This window comes from Aquarana catesbeiana, unplaced genomic scaffold (genome assembly GCF_042186555.1).
Source record: "Aquarana catesbeiana isolate 2022-GZ unplaced genomic scaffold, ASM4218655v1 unanchor233, whole genome shotgun sequence".
Classification (NCBI taxonomy): Eukaryota; Metazoa; Chordata; class Amphibia; order Anura; family Ranidae; genus Aquarana; species Aquarana catesbeiana.
Window position 1 is genome coordinate 1,178,747 of NW_027362661.1, and position 18,014 is coordinate 1,196,760.

General features: G+C 48.2%; 2 protein-coding genes across 2 annotated transcripts in view; both read left to right on the forward strand.

Annotated features, from left to right (window-relative positions):
- The window catches only part of LOC141121827 (uncharacterized), a 219,555-nt gene that overhangs the window by 196,262 nt on the left and 5,279 nt on the right, over nt 1-18,014 (forward strand).
- LOC141121895 (uncharacterized) overlaps nt 9,399-18,014 on the forward strand; it is a 34,640-nt gene continuing 26,024 nt past the window's right edge. The window contains exon 1 of the mRNA XM_073611652.1: nt 9,399-9,488. The gene's annotated coding sequence lies outside the window, so the exon portion shown is untranslated. The remainder of the gene's footprint in view (nt 9,489-18,014) is intronic.

The following is an 18,014-nucleotide window of genomic DNA, read 5'->3' on the forward strand; positions in this document are numbered from 1 at the left end:
GGAGTAAAGTGCCCCCGGGGTCAGTGGGGAGGGCCACGGGACCAGAGAAAAGGGCCCCAGGACCAATGAAATGAAGAGGGGGTCAGGGGGGCCCTTCAAGGTTTCTTGCACCGGGGCCCTGAAGGCTCTAGTTGCGCCTCTGTGTGTATGTCCTGTATATCCTTCCCCTTTCTCTCCTCCCTGAGTGTGTATGAAGAGGAGGAGCTCTGAGTGTGCATGAAGAGGAGGAGCTCTGAGTGTGTATGAAGAGGCAGAGCTCTGAGTGTATATGAAGAGGAGGAGCCCTGAGTGTGCATGAAGAGGCGGAGCTCTGAGTGTGTATGAAGAGGAGGAGCTCTGAGTGTGTATGAAGAGGAGGAGCTCAGAGTGTGTATGAAGAGGCGGAGCTCTGAGTGTGTATGAAGAGGCGGAGCTCTGAGTGTGTATGAAGAGGCGGAGCTCTGAGTGTGCATGAAGAGGCGGAGCTCTGAGTGTGTATGAAGAGGCGGAGCTCTGAGTGTGTATGAAGAGGCGGAGCTCTGAGTGTGTATGAAGAGGCGGAGCTCAGAGTGTGTATGAAGGGGCGGAGCTCTGAGTGTGTATATGAAGAGGCGGAGCCCTGAGTGTGTATGAAGAGGAGGAGCTCTGAGTGTGTATTAAGAGGTGGAGCTCTGAGTGTGTATGAAGAGGCGGAGCTCTGAGTGCTATGAAGAGGCGGAGCTCTGAGTGTGTATGAAAAGGCGGAGCTCTGAGTGTGTATGAAGGGGCGGAGCTCTAAGTGTGTATATGAAGAGGCGGAGCTCTGAGTGTGTATGAAGGGGCGGAGCTCTAAGTGTGTATATGAAGAGGCGGAGCTCTGAGTGTGTATGAAGAGGCGGATCTCTGAGTGTGTATGAAGAGGCGGAGCTCTGAGTGTGTATGAAGAGGCGGAGCTCTGAGTGTGTATGAAGAGGCGGAGCTCTGAGTGTGTATGAAGGGGCGGAGCTCTAAGTGTGTATATGAAGAGGCGGAGCTCTGAGTGTGTATGAAGAGGCGGATCTCTGAGTGTGTATGAAGAGGCGGAGCTCTGAGTGTGTATGAAGAGGCGGAGCTCTGAGTGTGTATGAAGAGGCGGAGCTCTGAGTGTGTATGAAGAGGCGGAGCTCCTGCTGGAACAGCGGTCGGAGGAGGAGTCTAGGAGGGAGATGACAGAAAGCTCAGCAGACTCTCAGGAGTGAGCGAGGAGGATCCAGTTCCTTTGCCATCGGAGGTGAGGAGAGTGTGAAGGATGTTGGTGACTCTGGTAGGTGAAAAGCTGGGAGTCATATTGCTCTGGTGAGTGGGGAAGCACTACTAAGGGGGCGCCCTCACCATCACGTGTGTAAGAGGTGGAAGAAGGCGTGGCTACACTACAGCTGGCACAGTTTGGAGCACCGAGAACTTTACACCTTATCAACTTTTCATTGATTGGTGGATTGTTTAAAGAAGTAGATGTAAAGTGGAAGCAGTGGACTTGCAGAGAACACTATATTGAGCACAGAATATTGTATGTGTACATGAATTTTCACACGTTTTTAGTTTACTTAATATAGCAGAAAATATTAAAGAAGTAGGTGTAAAGTGGAAGCAGTGGATCTGCAGGGAACAGCATCTTGAGTATAAAGCACTTTATGTTGTATATGAATTTGCACATGGATCAGTTTACTTCATTTATTGATAAACACCATAAGATCAATAAAGTAGGTGTAAAGTGGAAGCAGTGGACTTGCAGAGAATACTATATCGAGCAAATAATATTATAGGATTACATGAATGTGCACAGGATTTTGGTTTATTTAATATAGCAGCAAATATTATAAGATGAATGAAGTAGGTGTAAAGTGGAAGCAGTAGATCTGCAGAGAATATTATGTGAGCCCCTAGCACTTTATATATGAATGTCTCCACATATTTTAGTGTATTTGTGATGATTTATGTGCACACACAATAGGACAGCGCTGTGACACATAATGCTCTTCTAGTTGATAAAGGGAATACTTACCTTTGTTACAGCAGCAGTCCGGTATAAGTTATTTTTGTAGGTATTTGAGTTGTTACACATAGCGCGGGTTTTATTCTATTTATATTGGTGACATAATTGTCCAAATCTGGGGATCAGGAGCCATTTCCACCCTTTACTCTCGGCTGGGGTTCTTTGTATCCATATAACAGATGTTCTACATGACTAAATCTGCAATCAATTTTACTGCAAAATCAAAGGGGCCAAAATGTCTCCCCCCCGAGCAGTAATATATTTCTATCCCCCTTGGTGGGAGTGGAGATGACCCATCTATAAGGATATACAGTACATACACACACATCCACAGAGCCTCACCTGCCATGAACATAAAAAATGTAACTAATAAAAAAAAAAAGGATTGAGCTTTGAGGGTCGTAGCTCGGGGTCCTGGGGTCACAGAGACCCCAAATTTGGGGGGGGGTGGGTTAAGTTCTACCCCACCACTGGTAAAAATTGGGACTCCTACGACCTATGGTTCCAGAGATATGGGGCTCCTTGTGCAGCCTGTCAGAAGCTACATACAGAGCAGCCAGTTTAAATACAAGCTGGCACACTCTGTTTGCAGCAGACTGAGAGGATGAGCTCTCATTGCCTCTCCTCACTTCTTGTCAGAGGCATTGAGCTCAGTGGACAGCTTGGAGTCTTGGACCAATGGTAAAGTACCATTGGCCCAAGCTGTCCAATAAAAATTCTGCAGTGGAGGCACGCCTCTTACTACAGTGTCATCCAAGGGGGCGTGTGTCTAAAAGACAAACAGCCATTAATGTCTAAATCGCTGGCAATAAAAGTGAGTACATCCCTAAGTGAAAATGTCCAAATTGGGTCAAAGTGTCAAAATTTTATGTGGTCACCATTATTTTCCAGCACTGCCTTAACCGTCTTGGGCATGGAGGTCACCAGAGCTTCACAGGTTGCCACTGGAGTTCTCTTCCACTCCCCCATGAAGGCACCACAGAGCTGGTGGATGTTAGAGACCTTGTGCTCCTCCACCTTCCATTTGAGGATGTCCCACAGATGCTCAATAGGGTTTAGGTCTGGAGACATGCTTGGCCAGTCCATCACCTTTACCCTCAGCTTCTTTAGCAAGACAGTGATCATCTTGGAGGTGTGTTTACTTATCATGTTGGAATACTGCCCTGCAGCCCATTTTCTGAAGGGAGGAGATCATGCTCTGCTTCAGTATGTCACAGTACATGTTGGCAATCATGGTTCCCTCAATGAATTGTACCTCCCCAGTGCCGGTGTTCTGCCGAGAAAGTTCCGCTCGGCGTATAAGTTCCCCCCTCTACTGCGCATGCGCAGGAGGTATCGGCGGAAATAGCAGAAGCAGAACAGCTGAAAATCAGCTGTACACGGTGCCTGTAAGAGGGCCCCTCGCGGGCTCGCTTCGCTCGCCGCGCTTCGGGCACGGCCTCGCTGCGCTCGGCACTTTTAGATTCCCCCTCTAGGTCCACTTGGATGGTGGGGAAGGAACCTGGACCCAGAGCGCAGGCGCCGTGTACAGCTGATTGAAGCATTTGAGCTTCGGCTATCTCCGGCGGCTGAGAGTAGTATGTACTGCGCAGGCGCTGCGCCTGCGCAGTACAGGGGGGAACTTATCCGCCGAGGGAACATTCTCGGCAAGACACCGGCAGAACTCATGCAGCCCCAAACCATGACATTCCCACCACCATGCTTGACTGTAAGACACACTTGTCTTTGTACTCCTCACCTGGTTGTCACCACACACGCTTGACACCATCTGAACCAAATAAGTTTATCTTGGTCTCATCAGACCACAGGACATGGTTCCAGTAATCTATGTCCTTCGTCTGCTTGTCTTCAGCAAACTGCAGGATTTCTTGTGCATCATCTTTAGAAGAGGCTTCCTTCTGGGACGACAGCCATGCAGACCAATTTGATGCAGTGGCATCCCCTGATGAAGCCACGTGACGCCACGCGTAGGGACAGGCACCGCACACTGTCAGCAGTGTATGAGCTCGCCGCTCGTCTGGATACACTGTACCTTTTGTTTTTTACTGTGTGAGTACCCTGTATGCTGCTAATGTTGAATAAAGCCTGATACATGCTTGAAATACTACACTATATGGTATCTTCATCTCTCCATTTACTATGATGCTCCCCATGGATCTGAGGTCTGATAAATGACAGTCCATTACCTAGGACCCCCCTGCACAGGAGACACCACAAGCGCTGTCTGCTCTATGCTGTATCCTCAGTATAGTGAGGTAAGGGGCCATTATCTACCACTAAAGGATTGTTGCATGGAGGAGATCCTGCTGCACACTTCACATTCACCACTCTTCTGAACAAATGATTTTTAAACTCAGCTGCTATCCACACGACTTAATTGTCTGTTATCACTGAGGCTGGGTTCACACTGGTCCGACAAACGCTCCGACATTGGGAGCTCATGTCGCATGACGTGTGAAATTTAATGTTTCCCTATGGGAGCCGTCCTAACTGGTCCGACACAAGTCGTTCCGACTTTAGAAATGCTCCCTGTACTACTTTGGTCCGACTTTGATCCTACTTCAGCCTATTGACTATCATTGAAGTCGGATCAAAGTCGGATTGCCGTCTTGTATGATCCGACTTCGGCACGCGACTTGTGCTCAGATGTTCTTGAGGGGGAACTCCGCGCCAAATTTTAAATAAAAAACCGGCATGGGTTCCCCCTCCAAGAGCATACCAGGCCCTTGGGTCTGGTATGGACCTTGAGGGGAACCCCCTACGCCGATAAAAACGGCGTGGGGGTCCCCCCCAATCCATACCAGACCCTTATCCGAGCACGCAGCCCGGCCGGACAGGAATGGGGGTGGGGACGAGCGAGCGCCCCCCCCCCCTCCTGAACCGTACCAGGCCGCATGCCCTCAACATGGGGGGGTTGGTGCCTTGGGGGAGGGGGCGCGCTGCGGCCCCCCACCCCAAAGCACCTTGTCCCCATGTTGATGAGGACAAGGGCCTCTTCCCGACAACCCTGGCCGTTGGTTGTCGGGGTCTGCGGGCGGAGGGCTTATCGGAATCCAGGAGCCCCCTTTAATAAGGGGGCCCCCAGATCCCGGCCCCCCACCCTATGTGAATGAGTATGGGGTACATGGTACCCCTACCCATTCACCTAGGGAAGTGTCAATAAAAAAAACCACAGTACACAGGTTTCAAAATTAATTTATTGGGCAGCTCCGGTATCTTCTTCCGACTTCTCCCGGTGTTCCGCCTCTTCTCCCGGGCCCCGCCGCTATCTTCTTCCAGCTCTATTGCCAGCGAGGGGCCCGGTCTGCTGCCGCTGTCTTGTCGCCGCTGTCTCGCCGCTTCTTCTCTTCATCTCTTCTTCCGATGTTGACACGACGCTCTCCCCGGCTGGAATGCTCTCTGTGCGCTCTGCTTTGACTTATATAGGCGGTGACCCCGCCCCCTTATGCCGTCACAGTCCCTGGGCATGCTGGGACTGTGACGTTTTAGGGGGCGTGGTCATCATGTCCCTGGGCATGCTGGGACTGTGACGTTTTAGGGGGCGTGGTCATCATGACCACGCCTCCTAAAACGTCACAGTCCCAGCATGCCCAGGGACTGTGACGGCATAAGGGGGCGGGGTCACCGCCTATATAAGTCAGAGCAGAGCGCACAGAGAGCATTCCAGCCGGGGAGAGCGTCGTGTCAACATCGGAAGAAGAGATGAAGAGAAGAAGCGGCGAGACAGCGGCGACAAGACAGCGGCAGCAGACCAGGCCCCTCGCTGGCAATAGAGCTGGAAGAAGATAGCGGCGGGGCCCGGGAGAAGAGGCGGAACACCGGGAGAAGTCGGAAGAAGATACCGGAGCTGCCCAATAAATTAATTTTGAAACCTGTGTACTGTGGTTTTTTTTATTGACACTTCCCTAGGTGAATGGGTAGGGGTACCATGTACCCCATACTCATTCACATAGGGTGGGGGGCCGGGATCTGGGGGCCCCCTTATTAAAGGGGGCTCCTGGATTCCGATAAACCCTCCGCCCGCAGACCCCGACAACCAACGGCCAGGGTTGTCGGGAAGAGGCCCTTGTCCTCATCAACATGGGGACAAGGTGCTTTGGGGTGGGGGGCCGCAGCACGCCCCCTCCCCCAAGGCACCAACCCCCCCATGTTGAGGGCATGCGGCCTGGTACGGTTCAGGAGGGGGGGGGCGCTCGCTCGTCCCCACCCCCATTCCTGTCCGGCCGGGCTGCGTGCTCGGATAAGGGTCTGGTATGGATTGGGGGGACCCCCACGCCGTTTTTATTGGCGTAGGGGGTTCCCCTCAAGGTCCATACCAGACCCAAGGGCCTGGTATGCTCTTGGAGGGGGAACCCATGCCGGTTTTTTATTTAAAATTTGGCGCGGAGTTCCCCCTAAAGATTCATACCAAACACAGTGCCGGGCATTGGTGGGGATCCAAGTCAGATCCCCGTTCATTGAAAATCGGACACATGCCGGCTTCATGTCGCAGGGCAAAGTCGGATCCAAAGTAGGACGGCTGTCGTGTCGCACCAGTGTGAACCCAGCCTAAGGAAGCATTGAAGCTGTTTTTTTGTTGCACTGAGTCACCTTTATTGGATTGTATTATTTTAAGTTTGAGCACCCCCTGCTGGACACTATATTGCATGATGCACAACTATGAAGATCACTTTGGACATTCAATGTAACATTGTATCATTTGGCAATTTTTGCTTTTATGTTATTTAGTTTTTAGCCATCTATTTATTTATATGAATCATGGTTCATTGAACTATAATAGTTTCCGGATATTAATTCACAGCACTTTGTACTGGCATTTAATGTCTCAGTGGCAATCACTATCTTATTGAAAAAAAAATGTATTTTTTTTTTTTTAATTTTTAATTTTATTGTAGATTTCACCATGGTTTTATTTTTATTTAAGCTGAGAGATACATATGTATAGTTTTATTGGTGGGCTCCACCCTTTATTTATTATTATTTTTTTCTATTATGCACATACTGCCTGCACGTCCACATAGTGCTATATTCCCCATGGTGGTTTAGATCACCATCTTATACCTCAGTAAAGACAAGAGTTGATACCCAGTACACCTAGATATTATAATTTATTGTAGGATTAGCGCAGCACCATCCCCATTTGTCAGTTGTTAGTCACACCAGGGTTTAAGGCTGGACCCCATTCGGTGCAAGCTGCTTTTCCCTATCTAAAACCACCTATAACACCACTGCTTGGTAGCGCAGGAATAATACTCCCTATATTCATCTTTATGTAGAGCAACAATTCTTTTTTTCAGATCCTCAGAGAGTTCTTTGCCATGAGGTGCCATGTTGAACCTCCAGTGACCAGTATGAGAGAGTGAGAGCGATAACACCAAATTTAACACACCTGCTCCCCATTCACACCTGAGACCTTGTAACACCAATGAGTCACATGACACCGGGGGAGGGAAAATGGCTAATTGGGCCCAATTTGGACATTTTCACTTAGGGGTGTACTCACTTTTGTTGCCAGTGGTTTAGACATTAATGGCTGTGTGTTGAGTTATTTTGAGGGGACAGAAAAATTACACTGTTATACAAGCTGTACACTCACTACTTTACATTGTAGCAATGTGTCATTTCTTCAGTGTTGTCACATGAAAAGATAGAAGAAAAGATTTACAAAAATGTGACTGAGGGGTGTACTTACTTTTGTGAGATACTGTGTGTGTGTATATATAGATATAGATATATAGATATAGATATATATATATATATATATATATATATATATATATATATATATGTAGTGCTGGTAGATTTATGATCTACCATCTGATAGGTAAATTTAGTGAATTGCTCGTTAGGTGAAGTTAGATTTGCCTCTGTTCCAGCTTGGCTGACGTTGCGTGTGGTTCCACACTGTGCCGGTGGGTGTCGTTGTCACCATGGGCCAGTGTTGGAAAAGCAACGTGTTGAAGCGTATGAGTGCTCCTCTGTCCCGGAGACAACTCGGTGGAGGTGGTCCTCAGAGTTGCATTCTGGGAGAGGGTATTTATGGGCCAGACGCCATGTTTAGGGGTTTGTTTTCAGCCACCTGCTGGCCCTCCTGGCCGACAGGTATGTGTTAGTGTACCACCTTGTGGTCCTCCGTTCCGGAGGCCCGCGTCGCTGCGGCGCGTGGGTGGGGCCAGAAGTCTGTCTGGGGCCTTCCACAGCAGCCGAGGAATGGTCCTGAGCTGTCTATCCTGAGTGAAGAAGCTGGACAACCGAGGAGATCCCAGGGGAGGACCCGTCATGGAAGGATCACGCAGAGTGCTGGTCTGGAGGGCCTGGTGACTCGGTTGGAGAACGTATCCTGAAGTAGTCTTATTACATAGTACTAGTTGGCTTAGAGGTCCAAGTACTGTGTCTGATATTCACCGCTAACCAATACATCCTGTGGCAGAGGATCGTACGGGTTTGTTCCAAGCAAGTCTGTGGCAGAGACTTTTGTTCGTGCTACGTACTGGCTGCTAGGCAAGTGAGAGAGGCCTATCCAGGCGAGCAAAGATTGTGTCCCACAAGGGGATCGCATTCAATTACAGTATTCAACCTTAAAGGACGTTCTAAAGAATCCTAAAGAAAGGTATTTGAGCTTCCCTGCAGTTTTCCTCCTGCCTCTTTCCTGCTACTTCCTTCGTTACTTGGTTCAATAAAGCATTGAAAACGTTTTCAAGTGTCGGTGCTTTTATCGTCCAGAGGTAAACTCAACGGAACCCTAGACCCGGTGCCGTTGAAACAGAGGTGGGGAGAGTGAAGGTAACAAGCCCGCTTAAACCAGCAGCTCCACCGAGAGTTATTGTTACTTATATATTAGCAAACACCCATTGGGAATAAAATGGTGGTTGTTGCAACTTTGTATGTCACACAGTATTTGTGCAGCAATTTTTCAAACGCATTTTTTGGGGAAAGAAACTATTTCATGAATAAAAAAACAAAAAAATACTAAAGTTTGCCTGATCTTTTTTTTGTATACTATGAAAGATGATGTTATGCCGAGTAAATAAATACCTAACTTGTCACACTTTAAAATTGCGCACACTTGTGGAATGGCTCCAAACTTCAGTACTTAAAAATCTCCATAGGCGATGCTTTAAAAATTTTTACAGGTTGCATGTTTAGAGTAACAGAGGGGGTCTAGTGCTAGAATTATTCTTCTCGCTCTATCATTCGCGGCGTATGTAACCTGTGTGTATCTGGCTCTGATACTATCCAGTGCCTCACCAGCCACTCACCTCACCGCACGTCCCTGATCCACACACAGAACAAGGATGTGTTCACACTATGAGAAGTTTCTCTGGGCTGCAATTCCTCTGAACTCCACAAGGTGGTGATCTCACCTCTACCCAGGAAGTCTCTATGGAAGACAGACAGGAAGTCTCTATGGAAGACAGGAAGTGATCTCAGATGCAGGCAAGAGATGGATGAGGTACAAACTACAAAGGAGACGTTGCTGGAAGTGGCAGTAGAGGAGGTAATAAGATCTTATTTTCTATTTACACCCAGTAACCCCCCGTCATGTCCGTCCTCTTCCTCCATAGTCACTGTGATGTCTTTTATCTCCAGCAGATGATGATACACACATATATAGTGTGGAAATGTAGATTAACCCCTTCAGGGGGATCAGATGATGATGAATATATTTTGCTTCCAAATCTGGCCATACATGGTTCAGTTTTATCGTTCAGCCAGCGGGATGAGAGGAAAAAACTGAAGTGATTCCCCCATCCACACATTGGCGGGGGATGGGGGAATCCTCCCCGCTGCACTATTGTATTCTGACAATGGGGGGCGCTCCTCCGCTCTCAGAATACACAGATCAGTGATGAAGCTATTGGCTGCAGCCGCTGATGGAGTGACTTTTATCCGGCAGTGACCACACATGAATGGAAATGTGACCGATCCCTGCTGAACCAGCTGAATTTCCATGTCTCTATGGTCACCATAAGTGACTTCCTCCCCTCCCCCTCATCTCCTTCATTATGTAAGTCATGCTGAGATAATCTCCCATTGGCTGAGCAATATTCTCATTTGTCTCTGAGCTCCTTCTTGCTATTCCTCGTCCTGCCTGTTGTTTCCTTGGATTGATTTTCTGTGTAGTGACCCCGGCTTCATCTCTTGGATGCGCTCATCTGTTGCTTGTCCTGACCTTTATCCTGATTCCTGGATCTCCTCCTCATCTCTCCTCCATATCCTCTTACACAGCTTTTCTCCACACCTGCAGTGATCCTGGGGGGTGGAAACTTGGCACCAGCAAAATCCATCCCCATCATTAGGAGCTCTGGAGAAAATTGTCTGCTATTTACACTCCGTTCCTCCGCACATCACCTGATCACATGAGAGCTTACTTTCACAGATTCCTGACAAAATTCTGTATGGTAAAGGTCAAAGTTCACTCTTCAGTTTAGGAGAGGTAGGACATACCCAGGAACAATGATTTGGTTTGCATAGGAGCCTCATATAGAGGGCCCCTCAAATCTCCCCATCCAAATGTTCATCCATCCAGAGTCTATATGTCCTATGACATCACACTGACCTCACAGCTCCTCCTCCCAATTTCCCTCTATCTGGCTTTTTTTCTGATGCTCTTAGGATGTGGGTGGATCCTGGACATCCTCACTAGCAAAGTGAGACTGTTGGTCCTGCGTTGTATGTAATTGAATAAGTGTGAATTTTCCCACCCACACCATCCCAGTATAAATGTAGTTCATTTCTTGGGACGGTTGGCGAGGGTTTGGGCTAGCCATTCCTTTCGCAAAGTGTTTGGCACTTATACACGGGCACTTTGACTAAGGCACTGCTACAAAAAAGTAAGTACAGACATTAGTGTTCCACACCTATTTTACAGGAAGTTCCCCTTCATCCTCTAACTTTCCTCAGCCTTCCTTCTATTCCCATCTCCCCACCCTCCAACATGCTCACACTAATCTTTGCTATAAAGTCCTCTCTCCTCAAACTCTCATTTCTTTACCCCCCCCCCCCCTCCAGCCCCCAACCTCTACATATCTCCCTCTCTTCTGCCCACTCAATATTACTGCACTTATCACCTGCTGCTCATTCTAAGCCCACACAGTATCACCACTTCCACTCCTCTGCCCTCCTATAAATCCCATTCCTGCCTTGCCACCCTCACCGTCCTACTACTCCTAATGTCTGGGGGCATCGCACCAAACCCTGGCCCTCCCACACCCAATTCCCACCCCCAAAATTGGCTGTCCACCTCCTCCAACAGTAGTCGTAACTCCCACCTTCTCATCCTAATTCCCCTGATTCCACAAGTCAGAACCACTCTTTCATGTGCCCTCTGGAATGCCCGCTCTTCAACAAACTAGCTTCTGTCAATGACCTTTTCCTCTCCAAATCCCTTAATCTATTTGCCATTACGGAAACCTGACTCCAGAAATTCGACACTACCTCTCCAGCTGCCCTGTCCCACAGTGGCCTCCTTTGGACTCACTCCCCCAGACACAGTGGACAAAAAGGAGGTGGCATCAGACTTCTCCTCTCCCCACAATGCACCTTCCAGGTTCTTCCCACACCTCTCTTTCCACCTGCTCTTTCGAAGTGCACTGCATTTGTCTTTTCTCTCCAGCTTGTTTGAGGGTCGCAGTCATTTATCGGCCTCCTGGACTAGTGTCACGCTTTCTGGATGACTTCTCTGCATGGCTACCCTACTTTCTCTACTATGAAGTACCTGCCATCATACTAAGTGACTTTAACATTCCAATCAATGTTGACACTAAAACTACTCAACCTAACCTCCTCTTTTAACTGGACACAAACCACCACTCACTCCAACAGCAACACTCTTGACCTCGTATTCTCCCATTGCTGCCCTCACTGAAATCTCTCTAACGCACCCTTTCCTCTCTCTGATCACAACCTTATCTGTTTCACACTCTCCTTGTCTCCTACCTCCCATGCTGCCAACCCACAAACCACTACCCTCAGAAACCTTCGCAACCTCAACCCTTCCCTTCTTCATTCTGCTACTGATGGCCTTTACGACAAAATCACACCCCTATCCTGCCCAGACCTAACCACTTCCATCTACAACAACATGCTGTCCTCCTCCCTAGACGTACTTGCTCCTCTTTCTACACGCAGAACCAGGCCCCAACTGCCACAACCCTGGCAAACAGACGACACCAGAAGTCTCAAGAGACACAGCCTTGCTCTTGAGCAAGCATGGCGTAAATCTAAATCCCTGCAGGACTTTACCCTCTACAAATCTGCCCTTCTCAAATACAACTCCTGCCTCCACACTGCTAAACAAACCTATTACAACACTCTCATCAAAACCCTCTCATCCAAGCCTCGTCAACTCTTTTCTACCCTTAATTTTTTACTTCACCCCCCCACTGCCCCCACCCACCAACTTGCTTACCGCTCAACAGATTCCCAACCATTTCAAAAGCAAAATCGACACAATTCGCGAGGAGATAACAAGCATTCAACTTCCTCCTGTACCCAACACATCAGCTCCAACACCACACTCAATACTCTCCTCCTTCTGCCAAGTTACCACCGATGAAGTTGATAAACTCCTCTCCATGGCCCACCTTACCACCTGTCCCCTCACAATTACTGCGACCACCTTCCAGCTCTATCCTAAACTCCCTAACCCACTTATCCCTTACCCCTATCTTATCTTATCCCTTACCCCTATCTCCAACCTCTCCCTCTCCTCTGGCACCTTTCCTTCTCCACTCAAACATACACTGGTTACCTCCATACTTAAAAAACCCTCACTAGACCCCCACCAGTTTGAATAACTTAAGACCCATCTCCCTGCTCCCGTTTGCCTCCAAGCTCATCAAACTCCTTGACCGAATGAGTCCCTACCTCACGGACAACAACCTTCTCGACCCCCTATAGTCGGGCTTCCGTCCACCTAATTCCACTGAAACTGCCCTACTAAAACTCACCAATGACCTACTGACTGCTAAAACCAATAGCCATTACTCCATACTCATACTCTTAGACCTCTCTGCTGCCTTCAACACAGTTGACCACCTGCTCCTCCTCAGGAAACTACACTCTCTTGACCTCTGTGATTCTGCTTTATCCTGGTTCTCCTCCTACCTATCTCAGCGCATTTTCAGAGTCACTTACAACTCCATCTCCTCCGCTCCTCTTTCTGTTGGGGTACCCCAAGGCTCTGTCCTTGGATCCCTCCTATTCTTGCTCTATACTAGGGATGGGCTTTATGTTCGGGTTGAACATTGGCTGTTCACTCATTCGCCGAATAGTGAACAATTTTGGGTGTTGGCGGCAAATTCGAGAGCTGCGGAACAAAAGTGCTAATTTTAAAGGCTTATATGCAAGTTATTGTCATAAAAAGGGTTTGGGGACCTGGGTCCTGCCCCAGGGGACATGTACCAATGCAAAAAAAAGTTTTAAAAAAGGCTATTTTTTCGGGAGCAGTGATTTTAATAATGCTTAAAGTGAAACAACAAAAGTGTAATATTCTTTTAAATTTGGTAATGGGGGGGTGTCTATAGTATGCCTGTAAAGTGGCCCATGTTTCCCGAGTTTAGAACACTCTGAGAGCAAAATGACATTTCTAAAGGAAAAAAATTGACCAGCAATTTAAAACTACTCGCAGCTATATGAATTGTCAGTCCCGGCAATACACATAAAAGTCATTGAAAAAAACGGCATGGGATACACAGGGGAACCCCGCACCAAAATTAAAAAAAAAAAGGCGTGGGGGTCCCCCTCAAAATCCATACCAGACCCTTCAGGTCTGGTATGGATTTTAAGGGGAACCCCGCGCCTAACTTTTTTTTTTAAAATGGCGTGGGGGTCCCCCCAAAAATCCATACCAGACCCTTATCGGAGCACGCAACCTGGCAGGCCGCAGGAAAAGAGGGGGGACGAGAGAGCGCCCCCCCTCCTGAACCATACCAGGCCACATGCCCTCAACATTGGGAGGGTGCTTTGGGGGTAGCTACCTCAAAGCACCTTGTCCCCATGTTGATAGGGAGAAGGGTCTCATACCCACAAACCTTGCCCGGTGGTTGTGGAGGTCTGCGGGCGGGGGGCTCATCTGAATCTGGAAGCCCTCTTTAACAAGGGGACCCCCAGATCCCAGCCCCCCCCCCCTGTGTGAATTGGTAATGGGGTAAATTACCAAATGTACCCCTACCATTTCACAAAAAAAGTGTCAAAAATGTTAAAAAAGACAATAGCCGGTTTTTGACAATTCCTTTATTAATGTCTTCTTCTTTCCCCGCTTCTTCTTCTTCTTCCATCTTCTTCTGGTCTTCCTTCGGTGTTCTTCTTCCTTCATCTTGTTCTTCCCCCACTTCTTCCTCTATCTTCCTCTGCTTCTTCCTCCGGTCTTCTCGTCCGGCTTCTTCTTCCCCGCTTCGTCCTCCGGACGATCCGCCTCAATGGGAGTCTCCCGCTGTGTGACGCTTCTGTTCTTGTGACAGCTTATATAATGGAGAGCGGGGCCTCCCGGTGACCCCGCCCCCTCTGACGCACGGGGACTTCCCTATGTCTTCCCCATGGTGTTTGAGGGGGGCAGGGTCAACCGTTTACATAAACGGGTGGCCCTGCCCCCCTCTGACACCCCGGGAGAGCCATAGGGATGTCCCCGTGTGTCTGAGGGGGCGGGGTCACCCGGGAACGTTGTGGGGGTCTGCGGGCGGGGGGCTTATCGGAATCTGGAAGCCCCCCTTAACAAGAGGACCCCCAGATCCCGGCCTCCCCCCTGTGTGAATTGGTAACGGGACCATTTCACAAAAAAAGTGTCAAAATGGTAAAAATGACAAGACACGGCTTGGGACAAGTTTTGGCAAGACACGGCTTGGGAAAAGTTACGTAAACGGGTGGCCCCGCTCCCCTCTGATGTTCCGGGAAAGCCATAGGGAAGTCCCCGTGCGCCAGAGGGGTGCGGGGTCACCTGGGAACGTCACGGTGTGGCCCCGCCCTCAGTTATAAAAGAACTGTCAAAGCCAAGACGCGTCATACGGCGGGAGCCTCCCATGGAGGCGGGTTGGTCGCGGCTTTTTTTTTCCTCTTTCGGTCCGTCAGCGGAGCAAGAAAAGATGAATGGACTTCGTGGGACATTTTTATTTTTTTATTTTTTAATAAAGGACTTGTCCCAAGCCGTGTCTTGTCATTTGTGAAACGGTAGGGGTACATATGTACCCCATTACTATTTTACATGGGGGAAGGCCGGGATCTGGGGGTCCCCTTATTAAAGGCCTGCCTGCAGACCCCCACAACCACCGGGCAAGGGTTGTGGGGATGAGGCCCTTGTCTCCATCAACATGGGGACAAGTTGCTTTGGGGGGCTACCCCAAAGCACCCTCCCCATGTTGAGGGCATGTGGCCTGGTACGGTTCAGGAGGGGGGGGGCGCTCTCTTGCCCCCCCTCTTTTCCTGCGGCCTGCCAGGTTGCATGCTCGAATAAGGGTCTGGTATGGATTTTTGGGGGGTCCCCCACACCATTTTTTAAAAAAAATTTTGGCACGGGGTTCTGATTAATATCCATACCAGACCTGAAGGGCCTGGTATGGAATTTGGAGGGACCCCCACGCATTTTTTTTTTACATTTTTGGTTCGGGGTTCCCCTTAATATTCATACCAGACCCAAAGGAACTGGTAATGGACTGGGGGGATCCCAAGCCATTTTTTTCAATGACTTCTTTTATCTGTATTGCCGGGACAAACAATTCATTATAGCCGCGAGTAGTTCTAAATGGCTTTTTTTCCTTTAGAAATTTAATTTTGTGCAGGGACTATTCTAAACACAGGAAACATGCGCCACTTTACAGGCATACTATAGACACCCCCCAGGTACGAAATTTAAAGGAATCTTTCACTTTTATTGTTTCATTTTAAGCATTACTAAAATCACTGCTCCCGAAAAAACGTCAGTTTTTAAAACTTTTTGCATTGCATTGATCCATGTCCCCTGGGGTAGGACCCGGGACCCCAAACACTTTTTATGACAATACCAAGCATATAAGCTTTTAAAATGAGCACTTTTAATTTCTCCCATAGACTTTTAAAGGGTGTTCCACGGCTTTCAAATTTACTGCGAACACCCCAAATAGTTCACTTTTTGGTGAACAGGCGAACACCTGATGTTCGAGTCGAACTTACGTTCGACTTGAACATTGGGCTCATCCCTACTAATGACACCACAAAGCAACGTATTCACTCCTTTATTATTTCCCGCCTTGACTACTGCACCTCTCTCCTTAATGGCCTACTCTTATGCAGGCTATCCCCCCTTCAGTCTATTATGAATGCTGCTGCTAGACTAATACACCTCACTAATCGATCCGTGACTGCTGCCCCTCTCTGCCAATCCCTTCACTGGCTTCCCTTACCCCACCGTATAAAGTTCAAAATGCTAACCATAACATACAAGGCCATCCACAACATCGCCCCCATCTACATCACCAACCTCATCTGCAGATATCGCCCTAATCGTCCCCTCCGCTCCTCCCAGGACCTCCTGATCTCTAGCTCCCTTGTTACCTCCTCTCATGCTCGCTTTCAGGACTTCTCCAGAGCCTCTCCCATCCTCTGGAATTCCCTGCCTCGGTATATGCAATCAGCCCCTAACCTCTCCACCTTTAGGAGAAAACTCACTTATTCAGGGAATCCTATCCCACACCCACCTAACAACTGTCCCCGAGCCACCCCCATCAAATCATTCCCTGCAGCTATTACCTTTTGTACCACCACCCCCTCCATTTAGAATGTAAGCTCTATGAGCAGAGCTCTTCTTTCCCTTCTGTATTGAACTGTACTGTAATTGTGCTGTCCCCCCCCCCTCTACATTGTAAAGCACTGCGTAAGCTGTTGGCGCTATATAAATTGTGAATAATAATAATAATATGTAATGATGTCAGAATGCCTGCAACAAGTGTTTAACCTGCATAGTGTGGGGGTCCTGTGTGGGTAAATTATACCTCAGTCTGAAGTGCAGCTTTAATAAAATGGAAACCTGAATGGTGAGGTGAGGAGGATTCTGGGAATATCATTTGATTTTACTGTTTGTGTTCAGATCTAGAGTTTTCCTCCTGTGAGGTCTGGAGATCATATGACCATCACATTGCCTCCACCTCCCTCCCTGATAGAATAGAGAAATACAAAGAAGATTCTAGGAGTCACCAGAGAGATCATAGAGGAGAGGTGAGCGGTGCTGGGAATTCTGGGACATTATCCAGTAACAGACAAGGGATGTGTCTGGATGGTGACTGTATCATTGTGTGTGTCAGGTTCCTATAAGGTGTCAGGATGTCACTGTCTATTTCTCCATGGAGGAGTGGGAGTATTTAGAAGGACACAAGGATCTCTACAAGGACGTCATGATGGACAATCAGCCGCCCCTCACATCACCGGGTAAGAGGAGACTTTATTGTAAAGGAGAGAGCAGTACGGAGGGTCCACCTAGATCCCCCATCATCTGATAAACACATAGAAACAATGTATTCAGTCAGTGTGTGTTTCCTACAGATGGATCCAGTAATGGGAACCCACCAGAGAGATGTCCCCGTCCTCTGTATTCCCGGGATTCCACACAGGAAGATCACACCATCCCTCACCATCATCAGGTAGATGAGGAACAATGACTGATAGTATCATTAGGATCTGTACATTATCTGCATTGATACAATTGATGTCATTTTTATTATATATTCAGAGTGGAAACCTGAGAGAGTCTAAAGTTGAAGTTAAAGAAGAGATAAAAGAGGAGGATAGGGTGATGGAAGAGTCAGAGTTTCTAAAAGAACACAAAGATCTGTACCAGGACACCATGGTGGAGTCATCCAGCTACAGAAACCCACCAGAGAGATGTCCCCGTCCTCTGTATTCCCGGGATTCCACACAGGAAGGTCACACCATCCCTCACCACCATCAGGTAGATGATTGACAATTATTGGTAGTTCTGATTTTTACACAGCATGTTTGTTACAAAGAATGTTTATTATATATTCAGAGTGGAAACCTCGGGGATGATAATATTGAT